The sequence below is a fragment of the Giraffa tippelskirchi genome, chromosome 1 (assembly GCF_054371585.1).
Source record: "Giraffa tippelskirchi isolate mGirTip1 chromosome 1, T2T-mGirTip1v1.2.pri, whole genome shotgun sequence".
Taxonomy (NCBI): Eukaryota; Metazoa; Chordata; class Mammalia; order Artiodactyla; family Giraffidae; genus Giraffa; species Giraffa tippelskirchi.
In genome coordinates this window covers 100,614,401-100,629,060 of record NC_137275.1, presented here as the reverse complement: position 1 = coordinate 100,629,060, position 14,660 = coordinate 100,614,401, and positions in this window count along the sequence as shown.

The window sequence follows — 14,660 nt, the reverse complement described above, 5'->3', positions numbered from 1 at the left end:
ATCACCAACTCAATGGACATGGGTCTGGGTAGACTCTGGGAGTTGGTGATGGACAGGGAGGCCTGGCATGCTGTAGTTCATGGGGTCGCAAAGAGTCAGACATGACTGAGCGACTCAACTGAAGTGACTCAGCAACAGCAGAAGTAGTTTCTGTCTACCTAACCTTCTAATAAAATAAATATATGTGAGTATTATACCTTGTTCCTACCATCATATCAAATAATTTTATCATTTTATATTGTTAAATGGAATATGATATGAATATACTGTTGATAGTTCTCCAATATTTATTTCATGTAACATATTCAAATATTGTTGTTGTTCAGTCATTCAGTTGTGTCTGACTCTTTGCAACCCCATGGATTTCAGCACACCAGGCTTCCCTGTCCTTCATTATTTCCCATAGTCTGCTCAGACTCCTGTCCATTAGTCGGTGATGCCAACCAACTGTCTTGTCCTCTGTCATCCCCTTCTACTACTGCCTTCAGTCTTTCCATCGTATCAGGGTCTTTTCCAGTGAGTTGGCTCTTCCCATCAGGTAGCCAAAGGACTGGAACTTCAGCTTAAGCATCAGTCCTTCCGATGAATATTTAGGGTTGATTTCCTTTAGGATCAACTGGTTTGATATCCTTGCTGTCCAAGGGACTCTCAAGAGTCTTCTCCAGCACCACAGTTCAAAGGCATCATTGCTTTGGTGCTCAGTCTCTTTTATTGTCCAGGTCTCCAATACATACCTGACTACTGGAGATACATAGTTTTGACTATCTGTACCTTTATCAGCAAAGTGGTGTCTCTGCTTTTTAATACACTGTCTAGATTTGTCATAGCTTTGCTTCCAAGGAGCAAGCATCTTTTAATTTCATGGCTGCAGTCACCATCTGAAGTAATTTTGGAGCCCAAGAAAATAAAGTCTGTCACTTTATTTTTTGTTTTATGTTTTCATTGTTTCCTCATCTATTTGCCATGAAGTGATGGGACCAGATGCCATGATCTTAGTTTTCTGAATGTTGAGTCTTAAGTCAACATTTTCACTCTCCTTTTTCACTTTCATCAAGAGGCTCTTTAGTTCTTCTTCGCTTTCTGCCATAAGGGTGTTGCCATCTGCATATCTGAGGTTATTGATATTTCTCCCAGCAGTCTTGATTCCAGCTTGTGCTTCATCCAGCCCAGCATTTCTCATGATGTACCCTGCATATAAGTTAAATAAGCAGGGTGACAATATACTGCCTTGACATACTCCTTTCCCAACTTGGAAACAGTCTGTTGTTCCACATCCGATTCTAACCGTTGCTTCTTAACATGCATACAGATTTCTCAGGAGGCAGGTCAGGTGGTTTGGTATTCCCACCTCTTTTAAGAATTTTCCACAGTTTGTTTTGATCCACACATTCAAAGGCTTTAGCATAGTCAATAAAGCAGAAATAGATGTTTTTCTGGAACTCTTTCTTTTTTGATGATCCTACAGATATTGGCAATTTGACCTCTGGTTCCTCTGTCTTTTCTAAGTCTAGCTTGTTCATCTGGAAATTTTCAGTTCACACATTGTTGAAGCCTAGCTTGAAGGATTTTGAACATTGCCTTGCTAGCATGTGAAATGAATGCAATTGTGTGTTAGTTTGAACATTCTTTGGCATTGCCTTTCTTTGGGATTGGAATGAAAACTGACCTTTTCCAGTCCTGTGGCCACTGCTTAACATATTCAAATCACACACAAAAAAGTAAGCTAATTTGTTGAAAAAGTTTTGTGTCACATACTAGTCAGTTTTCAAGAGTCTGGCACAATCAGAACAGGTAATTATTTTCAAGAAAAATATTAAATCATGGGTCAAAATTCCAAAATCTAGGCTCACCATCATTGAATTGCATAGGATTCTCCTTTTTTTTCTTTCAGTTATACCTGTTCTCAAAAGAATGTGGTCAATATTTTTGACATGCTTAAGTTAGTATTTGTAATTATTAAGTTGTATGCAACTTAAGTTGTGTTTATTTAGTAATCTAATAATGTTCTTTATGAAGGAGTAACAGTTTTTTTTTTTTAAATTAGGTCACAGATCTGAAATTAAACCACCCATGAGTGGATATTGGGAGGAAAATATTTTCATAAAGAAAGCAATCCTGTAAGTCTGTAAGACCTCAGTGCCTAGCTGTGTAATGTTGGATAATATGTGTATTTTATGTAAGACCTATTGTTCTTATATGTAAAATGGAAATATTACAAATATTATAGAACATTACAAATGGGGTTGCATTAGTAGTCCTGTCTTAGATAGCTATTTCAAGGAACAAAGAAATCACATAAAGCCTTAAGCATGATGTCTGACAAATAGTAAATATATAAAAAGCAATGTGTTTCAGTATTACAGGAAAGTGAGGTACTTTTTGAGATGAGATGATTACATTCAATTACATTCAATTGATTACATTCAATTACATTCAAAAATGCTGCTGCTGCTGCTGCTGCTAAGTCGCTTCAGTCGTGTCCGACTCTGTGCGACCCCATAGACGGCAGCGCACCAGGCTCCGCCATCCCGAGATTCTCCAGGCAAGAATACTGGAGTGGGTTGCCATTTCCTTCTCCAGTGCATGAACGGGAAAAGTGAAAGTGAAGTCGCTCAGTCGTGTCTGACTCTTAGCGACTCCATGGACTGTAGCCTACCAGGCTCCTCTGTCCACTGGATTTTCCAGGCAAGAGTTACTGGAGTGGGGTGCCATTGTCTTCTCTGATTACATTCAATAGGACTTGGTTATTGTTGAATGTGCCAAGTGAAAATGGTAGCATATTCAATTCTTTCTGTTTAGTCTTTGCAAGAAATTATTCTGTTTTCTTAAATTTCATGAATGCTGTGCTGTGCTATATTTAGCTGTTCAGTCACGTCCAACTCATTGCAACCCCAAGGACTGTAGCCTGCCAGGCCCCTTTGTCCATGGGGACTTTTCAGACAAGAAGAGTGGAGTGGGTTGCCATGCCCTCCTCCAGGGAAATTTCATGCATATCTTCTGTTTTCTTATGGTTTCAAAGAATTAATAATGGTCACAAAAGAAGTGTTAGAGATTGGGTTGTGTTGTTCATATTATAATCATTAAACCAATTTCTGGGTGTTAACTTCAGGAAATTATTAGAATCCTTAGTCAAATATAGCTTAGATAAAACTCAAAGAATCAGTTTTGTTTGTTTGAAGATCTTAAATCAGAGTTTCAATTTCATTCCTTGTGATTGATATGCTCATGTTTTCTATTTCTTCTTGGTTCAGTCTGAAAAGGTTGTCCCTTTCTAAGAATTTGTCCATTTCTTCCAGGTTGTCCATTTTATTGGCATATAGTTGCTTGTCATAGTATATTATGATCTTTGTTTATTTGTGATGTCTGCTGTAACATGTCCTCTTTCATTTCTAATTTTATTGATTTGAGTCCTCACCCACATTTTTTTGTCAAGTCTAGCTAAAATTTTAACAATTTTGTTTATCTTCTCAAAGAATCAACTTTTAGTTTAACCTTTGCTTTTGTTTTCTTCCCCCGTATTTCATGTATTTCTGCTCTGATCTTTATGATTTCTTCCCTTATACTAACCTCAAATTTTGTTTGTTCTTCCTCTAGTTGCTTGAGGTATAAGGTTAGGTTGTTTATTTGAGATTGTTCTTGTTTCTTGAGGTAAGATCTTTTTGCTATAAACTTTCCTCTTAGAACTTCTTGTGCTGCATCCCATAGGTATTTGTCATTGTGTTTTCATTGTCTTTTATTTCTGGATATTTTTTATTTCCTCTTTCATTCCTTCAGTAATCATATTGCTTAGTAGCATATTATTTACCATTTTCCCTATAATTTCCAATCTCTAAGTATTGTGGTTGGAAAAGATGCTTGATATGATTTCAGTTTTCTTAAATTTACTGAGGCTTGATTTGTGACCCAAGATGTGATCTGTGCTGGAGAGTATTACATGTGCACTTGAAAAGAAGATGTATTCTGTTGCTTTTAGATGGACTGTCCTATGAATATCAATTAAGTCTATCTGGTCTAATGTGTCACTTAAGTCTCATTTTTCTTTATTAACATTCTATCTGAATGATCTGTCCATTTGTGTAAGTGGGGTGTTAAAGGCCCTCACTATTACTGTGTCACTGTTGATTTTCCCTTTTATGGCTGTAAGCATTTGCATTATGTATTGAAGTACTTCTATATTAGGTACATAAATATTTATAATTATTATTTCTTGGACTGATCTCTTCATCACTATGTAGTGCCCTTCTTTGTCCTTGTTACAGTTTTTATTTGAAAGTCTGTTTTGTCTGATATGAGTATTGTTACTCCAGCTTTCTTTTGATTTCCATTTGCATGAAATGTCTTTTTCCATCTCCTTACTTCCAATCAATATGTGTCCCTAGGTCTGAAATGGGTCTTTTATAGATAGCATATGTTAGGTAGTTAGAATAGGAAAAAGGAGTCCAAAATGGCAGTGGCTAAAAGACAAAGAAAGGAAAAAGCCTGCAAAAATGGAACTAAAGAAAATCCACAAACCAGAGTGAGAACTTCAGGTGAAACAAACACACCTCCTTCTTGGCTAGCCCGATTTGCATAGGGTAGGCTCATGGTGGGAGGAGACAAACATATAAAAGGAGGAAGCCAAGAGAGATTGAGGCCTCTCCTTTGGGGCTGGTCCACCCTCATGCCTTGAGAGTGTACTTTCCTTTGCTTGGCAAATAAGACTCTGAGCTGTAACTGAGCTGTAACACTGGTTCACAGTTTCAAGTCTTTGCTGCAGCAAGACAGAACCGAGGAAATTGCACACTCCCCTGACATGTCTGGCACTGTGTCTCGGATTTAACCTGGCTGACACAACCTCAGCTCAGCCCCAGCGAGGCAGAGACCAAGCACAGCAGTAGCCCAACTTGGCAAAATCTCACATGGTGGAGTTTAATGTGAAGGAAACACAGCGCAGTGGAAGTGACAAGAAGCCTAGCGTGCTGGAAACTGGGACAGCAAAAACAAACTTGGCAGAAAGCTCATAAGGCTCAGTCTCATGTTCCAGAAGACCTCCAGTTAAGGTAGGAGGTCCTCTCCCCTATGGCTGGAAGGATATATGGCTAACCAAGCCTTAACTCCTTCAACAATCTCATCTTTCTTGTCTCCTCAAACCCCCTGTGAACAGGTGAATGACCATGGGTACAATTGAGGGACTCTGGCAGGGGCTACTCCCGTGTGTCCCAAAGGCTCCCCTTTCTGCTGCACCCTAGTAGTTGTTGCCTAAGCAGGTGAGGGTTCTTCTGTCCTTGATCTCCATTGTGTCAAGGATCAGACCAATGAAAACTGTGGACACATGTCAGGCATTTAGCAGTTTTTCTGGCAGATTATGAAGGGGATTCCTTGGCATGTTCTTCCCACAGCTTTTTCCTCCCATCCTTCAGCTCCTCTCTCCATCTATGCCACTGTTCAAATTACAGGTCATCATCTTTCCATTTCTGAAAGTCGTGCTTAAAACCCTTTACAAAAGATTGGGACTCAAGCCCACGTGGCAGGGACTCTGTGCTCTGCTTAGTCATTCGGTTGTGTCTGACTAGGACTTGAGCCCAGCCAAAACCCAGGGTACCTGGTTTCAGGACATAATGAAACTCAGATTCTTGATGTCTCATTGCAAAAAAATTCAGTGAGAGACACAGCAATGGGCAAGAGGTAGATTTGTTCAGATTCAGAGAGAAGCACGCTTCAAGAGAGTGGGCCATCACAGACGACAAGTGTGGCAGCCATGAAATGTAGTATGGTTAGTTTTTATGGGCTGGGTAATTTCATATGCTAATGAGTAGGAGGATCATTCCAACAATTGAGGAACCATCCACTCCTTGGTCTTTTGATAATGCCTTGGAACTGTCATGGCACCTCTGTGTGTGTCATTTAGCTTGCAGATTGAGGATCAAGGTTTAGTTGAATTTGACTTGTCTGCCATCTTGGACCCATTTGATTTTAACCTGTATATGTTATGCCCTTGGGCTATGTTATTCTTTCAAATATTGTGCCCTGCCCCCTTCTGTCATGTTTCATGCTTTTTTTGTGAGCCCCATCCAAGCCCACAATGTTGCCTCTACAATCTTCTAGCGGGACAACCAGAAAACAGCTGGCCCTTCAGACAGAAATACTATATAATATCCAGTCCCTCTAGATATTCAGGCCTTCATCTTCCATGTTGCCTACAACATGTGTCTCAACACTACCTCTCAGTGGACCTGCTAGGGCGGGTGACAGGCACACTATGCCTGCTAGAAGTCCATCTGTTGGTGGCATCCCTTCAAGGGCAACTAGGCTCCAGGGACAATGTTTGCCACTTTGGGAGTTAGTCTATTGCCTCTTACATTTTATCCTTAAGCCACTTACTAACTCCTACAACCTGGACCCTTCCCACTCTATAGGCAGCATCACCCCACCCAGCCCATTATAGATAATCCATTCCTTTGTCATTACTTCTTTTATTACCTAGAGTGGGTCTATGACAATAAAATATTTACCACTGGAGACACCCTAAGCTGCTCTTATGGAGGAACAGGGGAGGAAATCAGTGACTTACATTCCCTCAGAGCAATAAGAGGATAAGGCTTTTGGCTATTTTGCCAGGTTCCCAGTCTCAGGGTATAGGCTTGGATTGTTTTGCGTCATGGTATCTACTCCCATCTGCAGTGAGTTAAGATTAGAACCCCTTAATCCTACCCAGCACTAGTCAAGCTGGACTAGTGGGGAAGCCCAACTTCAGCCTAGGGTCCCAGGAGGTCGACCTGCCTCAACCTGCCCAGAGACCAAATTCTTGGGAGGACAACCTACCTCGACCTGCCCGGGGATTCGATCTCCAGGAGGCTGTCACTCCTCAACCTGCCTGGGGATCTACACCCTGACATGGGGACTCCCAGCTCTCAGGATGCAACAGTACTGGGTAGGATAAGCATCAGAAAGACTCACCCCTAAGGAAGCCCACCCATGGAAATAGAAGGAAGCCTATTAGTTGTGGGGCTGTGCCTGGTCTCAGCAATAACTCAGGAGTCCAACAAGAACCCCATTGCCTTTCTGGAAAGTCTAAAAGAGGCCCTCCAAAAGTTTAAGGATCTGAACTTATGAGGGACAGTTGATTTTAAAGAACAATTTCGTGTCCCAGTGTGCATCAGACAGCAGGATAAAGTTACAACAGCTAGAGCACAGAACCCTGCTGCCTCTTTAGATGAGATGGTCCAGGCAGCCACCAATACCTTTTATAACAGAGAACAGGAGAGGGAGGCCGAGGCCCAGGAAACGGAGAGAAGGAAAGAGACAAGACATGACCAGATGCGGGCCACCCTCCAGAGAAGCCCTATGGCAAACCCTGAGTCCTTGAAGGAAAAGGCACAAGGTAAATGTCTATCTGTAGAAAGGCAGGACAATGAGCCAAAGAGTGTTCAAACCATGGCAAGTGTCCTAAAACAGCTGGCTACAAATGCCATCAGTTGAGACATTGGGTGGCACTCTGCCACAGGGCTGATGAGCCTCAAGGTCAAGCACTAAACATTCCCTCATGATGGTTCAACAAGACTGAAGCAGCCTGCTCCAGCCAGTCCACCTGTCACAGATAACCATCAGGGGGCTAGAACCAAGGGTGCAACTGGATGTGGCAGATCAGTTCAGTTCAGTTCAGTCGCTCAGTCATGTCTGACTTTTTGTGACCCCATGGACGGCAGCACGGCAGGCCTCCCTGTCCATCACCAACTCCTGAGTTTACTCAAACTCATGTCCGTTGAATCAGTGATGCCATCCAACCATCTCATCCTCTGTTGTCCCCTTCTCCTCCCACCTTCAATCTTTCCCAGAATCAGAGTCTTTTCAAATGAGTCAGCTCTTCGCATCAGGTGGCCAAAGTATTGGAGTTTGAGCTTCAACATCAGTCCTTCCAATGAACACCCAGGACTGATCTCCTTTAGGATGGACTGGTTGGATCTCCTTGCAGTCCAAGGGACTCTCAAGAGTCTTCTCCAAAACCACAGTTCAAAAGCATCAATTCTTCTGTGCTCAGCTTTCTTTATACTCCAACTCTCACATCCATACATGACTACTGGAAAAACCATAGCCTTGACTAGATGAACTTTTGTTGGCAAAATAACATCTCTGCTTTTTAACATGCTGTCTAGGTTGGTCATAACTTTTCTTCCAAAGAGTAATCGTCTTTTAATTTCATGGCTGCAATCACCATCTGCAGTGACTTTGGAGCCCCCCAAAATAGTCTGACACCGTTTCCACTGTTTCTCCATCTATTTGCCATGAAGTGATGGGACCAGATGCCATGATCTTTGTTTTCTGAATATTGAGTCTTAAGTCAACATTTTCACTCTCTTTTTTCACTTTCATCAAAGAGGCTCTTTAGTTCTTCTTCATTTTCTGCCATAAGGGTGGTGTCATCTGCATATCTGAGGTTATCGATATTTCTCCCAGCAATCTTGATTCTAGCTTGTGCTTCATCTAGCCCAACGTTTCTCATGGTGTACTCTGCGTATAAGTTAAATAAGCAGGGTGACAATATACAGCCTTCACGTACTCCTTTCCCTATTTGGAACCAGTCTGTTTTTCCATATCCAGTTCTAACTGTTGCTTCCTGACTTGCATATAGATTTCTCAAGAGACAGGTCAGGTGGTCTCATATTCCCATCTGTTTCAGAATTTTCCACAGTTTATTTTGATCCACACAGTCAAAGGCTTTGGCATAGTCAATAAAGCAGAAATAGATGTATTTCTGGAACTCTCTCACTTTTTCGATGATCCAACGGATGTTGGCAATTTTATCTCTGGTTCCTCTGCCTTTTCTAAAACCAGCTTGAACATCTGGAAGTTCACGGTTCACGTACTGCTGAAGCCTAGCTTGGAGAATTTTGAGTATTACTTTGCTCGCATGTGAGATGAGTGCAATTGTGCGGTAGTTTGAGCATTCTTTGGCATTGCCTTTCTTTGGAATAGGAATGAAAACAGACATTTTCCAGTCCTGTGGCCACTGCTGAGTTTTCCAAATTTGCTTGCATATTGAGTTCAGCACTTTCACAGCATCTCTCAGGATTTGAAATAGCTTAACTGGAATTCCATCACCTCCACTAGCTTTGCTCATGGTGATGCACCCTAAGGCCCACTTGACTTCACATTCCAGTATGTCTGGCTGTAGGTGAGTGATCACACCATTGTGGTTATCTGGGTCAAGAAAATCTGTTTTGTACAGTTCTTCTGTGTATTCTTGCCACCTCTTCTTAATATCTTCTGCTTCTCTTAGGTCCATACTATTTCTGTCCTTTATTGTGCCCACCTTTGCATGAAATGTTCCCTTGGTATCTCTAATTTTCTTGAAGATATTTCTAGTCTTTCCCAGTCTATTGTTTTCCTCTATTTCTTTGCATTGATAAGGCAGGCTTTCTTATCTCTCCTTGCTATTCTTTGGAAATGTGCATTCAAATGGGTATATCTTTCCTTTTCTCTTTGCCTTAAGCTTCTCTTCTTTTCTCAGCTGTTTGTAAGGCCTCCTAAGACAGCCATTTTGCCTTTTTGCATTTCTTCTTCTTTGGGATGGTCTTTATCACTGCCTCCTGTGCAAGGTCATGAACCTCCATCCATAGTTCTTCAGACACTCTGTCTATCAGATCTAATTCCTTGAATCCATTTGTCACTTGCACTGTATAATCAAAAGGGATTTGATTTAGGTCATATCTGAAAGGTCTAATGGTTTTCCCTACTTTCTTCAAATTAAGTCTGAATTTTGCAATAAGGAGTTCATGATTTGAGCCACAGTCAACTCCCAGTCTTGTTTTTGCTGACTGTATAGAGCTTCTCCATCTTCGACTGCAAAGAATATAATCAATCTGAGTTTGGTATTGACCATTTGGTTTTTTCCATGTGTAGAGTCTTGTCTTGTGCTGTTGGAAGAGGGTGTTTTTTATGACAAGTGCGTTCTCTTGGTAAAACTCTATTAGCCTTTGACCTGCTTTGTTTTTTACTCCTAGGCCAAATTTGCCTGTTACTCCAGGTATCTCTTGACTTCTTAATTTCGCATTTCACTTTCCTATAATGAAAAGGACATCTCTTTTTGGTGTTAGTTCTAGAAGGTCTTGTAGGTCTTCATAGAATCATTCAACTTCAGCTTTTTCAAAATTACTGATTGAGGCATAGACTTGGATCACTGTGGCATTGAATGGTTTGCCTTGGAAAAGAACAGAGATCCTTCTGTCATTTTTGAGATTGCATCCAAGTACTGCATTTCAGACTCTATTGTTGACTATGATGGCTACTCCATTTCTTCTAAAGGATTCTTGCCTACAGCAGTAAATATAATGGTCATCTGAGTTAAATTCCCCATTCCAGTCCATTTAGTTGGTTGATTTCTAAAATGTCGACATTCACTCTTGCCATCTCCTGTTTGACCACTTCCAATCTGCCTTGATTCATGGACCTAACATTCCATGTTCCTATGCAATATTGCTCTTTATAGAGCTATATTGATGGGTTATGGTGGAGAGTTCTGATGAACGAGTCATAGTGGAGAGTTCTGACAAAACATGGTCTACTGGAAAAGGGAATGCCAAATCACTTCAGTATTCTTATCTTGAGAACCCCATGAACAGTATGAAAAGGCAAAAAGATAGGACACTGAGATATGAACTCCCCAGGTCAATAGGTGTCCAACATGCTACTGGAGTTCAGTGGAGAAATAGCTCCTGAAAAATGAGGACATGGAGCTAAAGTAAAAACAATACCCAGTTGTGGATGTGACTGGTGATGGAAATAAAGTCTGCAGGTTTAATGAGCACTATTATTATGATAAATTTAGCTATTGTTATTACTGCAACTGTCTATAAAATGTGAAGTGCACTCATTTAAAGACCCTAATGGATCTTCCTACATCCATAATTCTTTGTGGGAAAATAAAACAATAAATATCTATAGCTATTTAGGAGAAAATTATCCTTGTATTTTTTTTTTTTTAACCCCTGGTGTATATGTTATTGTGAATATTCTCAACCCATGTGAGTGAAGTCAAATCCAGAACATTTATATATACTAGTGCATGTATTTAGGCATTATACACCTAAGCTCTATCATGTTAATGAAAATAATCTTAAAATGTGTTTGCTTCTAAACATGTAAATTTTGTAAACTTCAAATAGTAATAATACTGTGGCATCTCTAGCACAAAAGTATCATTCTTAAAATAATTATTGAATTAAAGAAAGAAACCTTATTCTATGAGGGAACAAAAAGAAAAAAACCGATTGCATCCAGAGTTGTTTAGGTATTTGGTGGAGACATACAATCATTCTGACATATATCCTAGAATATATCAAGATTCACTTTTTGTTGTAATCAAATCAACTGACAAGAGCTCACAAGGTGCCTCCTTTTTCTTTACTCTGATAATGTAAAACGATAATCTGTGATAGAAATTGTGTTCTGAGAGTCTAGCTAGTTTGTAAGGCACTTGAATTATGATTTCTCAATTGTGTTGACATTATACATCAAAACATTTTCTGAATCTCAATTTAGGACGTTGGCAAGTATATCAAATATATGCATTGTTCTTTATTTTTTAAAAACTGATAATAAGTTTACTTTGGTGTTTTCTAAGTTAACTTTATAATATCCATCATACTTATGGCTTCCCTAGTAGCTCAACTGGTAAAGAATCTGCCTACAATGCAGGAGACCCTGGTACAATTCCTGGGTTGAGAAGATCTCCTGGAGAAGGGATAAGGTACCCACTCCAATATTCTTGGGCTTCCCTGGTGGCTCAGACAGTAAAGAATTCTCCTTCAATGCAGGAGAGCTGGATTTGATCCCTGGGTTGGGAAGATACCCTAGAGAAAGGAAGATCTACCTCTTCCAGTGTTCTGGCCAGAAGAATCCCATGGACAAATGAGCCTGGCAGGCTACAATCCATAGAGTTACAAAGTGTTGGACGCAACTGAGGGACTTTCACTTCAAGGGTGGCAACAGAAAAACAAACCAAAATGACGTATGCTTGGCTGTCTCTTTGAGATATATGTTGTTAGCATAAAATTGCATTAGAAAATAAAGTAATTGTGCAATTGATGCAAATGCATTCATATTCACATTGCAAAGCATCATGTTCTCCGGTGTTCCTTTTATACTAAGTCCTATTTCATCATTATTGTAAATGACAGGTAATGTTAAACAAGGCAGTCCTAGCTTTTTGGAACACATTTTACATTACTAATCCATTATTTACAACCCCAGAGAGAGCAAAGGGACTCTTTAAAAGCATACAGAGTTTATCAAAGCTTTATCTCTTGAGGTTGGTAAAAGAAGTCAAGCAGAAGACAAGTTTAATGCTATTATAAGCCTAAATTATTACAAGCTCGCTTTTCTGAATTGGAAGGATCTTGACTTTTCAGAAAACAGGTTTTTAGAAGTAAACAAAATGTTACTTTAAAATTTAATTAGGGAGCAACGGTATGTAATAAAGTAAATTAAGAATATGTATTTAAATCTTGCTTTAAAGTATTTTTAGTCTCGAGTTTTTTTAGCCAAACCAATACTCTAAAAATTGAATTTTTTCATATGTATTATATCTGAAAACATATAGTGTAACATATAAGGTATAATATATTCAGAGAGATTGGCATTTTTCTCAATCTAATCTACATGTTAATGTTGACTTCTCTAATTTAGCATTTATAAATAATGTTTTTAAAATTCTATGAATCTTGCAAATAATTTCTGTCCAGAAAAAGACAACAGAAACACCAGGTTTTAAAAACTTGGCCATGACTATAAAAATCTCTCTCACAGCTGAAAATATAGAGTGGATTATTTATTACAGTAAACAATAGTGACAGTGAAAATGTTAGTCACTTAGGCATGTCCAACTCTTTGGGACCCCACGGACCTTAGCCCAACAAGCTCCTCTGTCCACGGCATTCTCCAAGCAAGAATATTCTCTATTGGGATATAGTGCATAACCATGTGATAAGAAAGTGATCAATGTTTTTCTTGAACGTAAAAATATTATGAACATCAAGGACACTAGAAAATTTGTGAAAGTGAGAGTAACTCAGTCGTGTCCAACTCTTTGCAACACCATAGACTATACAGTCCATGGAATTCTCCAGGACAGAATACTGGAGTGGGTTGCCATTTCATTATCCAGGGGATTTCCCAACCCAGGGATCAAACCCAGGTCTCCCACTTGCAGGCAGATTCTTTACCAGCTGAGCCACAAAGGAAGACCAAGAAAAATTTTAGGGTCATAAAAATGAACAATTTCTGAAACATTTATATTAATATTATTTTATCTATCTCTTTAAAAAATAAGAAACAAAGAGTTTCTAAGTTGTTATTCCCACATCTCTTTCTATAAATGAAACATCAAATCTCTGACTTTTCCAGTGCCCTCTGGGAAATTTTAAGACATCTTAAGTATGAAAAATATCCTAATTTTTTAAAAAATAAACATTGATTATAGGAAGACAGAGTCAAGAGTCACCAAAGGAGAGCCACGCATCTAAATAAGATAGTGTTATGAGTTCCTGAGAAACAGTAGTTAGCAATCTCTTTTGTGTTCCTAGTGGTTCAGTGGTGAAGAATTTGCCTGCAGTGCAGGAGACACAGGAAATGTGGGTTCAATCCCTGGGTCAGAAGACCCCCTAGAGGAGGAGATGTCAACCCTTTACAGTATTCTTGCCAGGAAAATCCCATGGAAAGGGGAGCCTGGTATTCCAAAGTCCATGAGGTTACAAAGAGTCAGACATGACTGAACACTCACTCAGAGAAACAAAACCCATTCCATTACCTGGCACACACAGTTTGTATTTTCCATTAGTCTTTCTCCATTAGTTATTAATTTTTAATGAAAAATTGCATTGCAGATGGATTCTTTACCATCTGAGCCCCCAGGGAAACCCATACAAGCACTGAGTCATCAGTATATCCCACTTCAAACAGAGTTCCCTTAATTTAAGAGACTTTATATACTAATTTGTTGATAGCATAAAGGTGCAGAAAAACACTTCATTCTAGCAATATGAGAGGTTAAGGCTTTTCTGAGCTACACACACACTTGGAACACTTGGAGATTCACTTCTACAAATTTGGCCATAATGAAAAATACCATAGGGTCAGATATTAAAGAGCTTTTCTTCCAGTGTGGGTGGACATTTTTTCCTTTTATTTTTTTACTAAAATAGAGTCTATGTACAGTTTTATGTAAGTTCAGTTCAGTCATGCAGTCGTGTCTGACTCTTTGTGACCCCATGAATTGCAGCACACCGGGCCTCCCTGTCCATCACCAACTCCCGGAGTTTACCCAAACTCATGTCCAATGAGTTGGTGATGCTATCCAGCCAACTCATCCTCTGTTGTCCCCTTCTCTTCCTGCCCCCAATCCTTCCCAGCATCAGGGTCTTTACCAGTGAGTCAACTCTTCGCATGAGGTGGCGAAAGTATTGGGGTTTCAGCTTCAACATCAGTCCTTCCAATGAACACCCAGGAATGATCTCCTTTAGGATGGACTGGTTGGATCTCCTTGCAATGCAAGGGACTCCCAAGAGCCTTCTCCAACACCACAGTTCAAAAACATCAATTCTTCGGCATTCAGCTTTCTTTATAGTCCAGCTCTCACATCTATACGTGACTACTGGAAAAACCATAGCCTTGACTAGATGGACTTT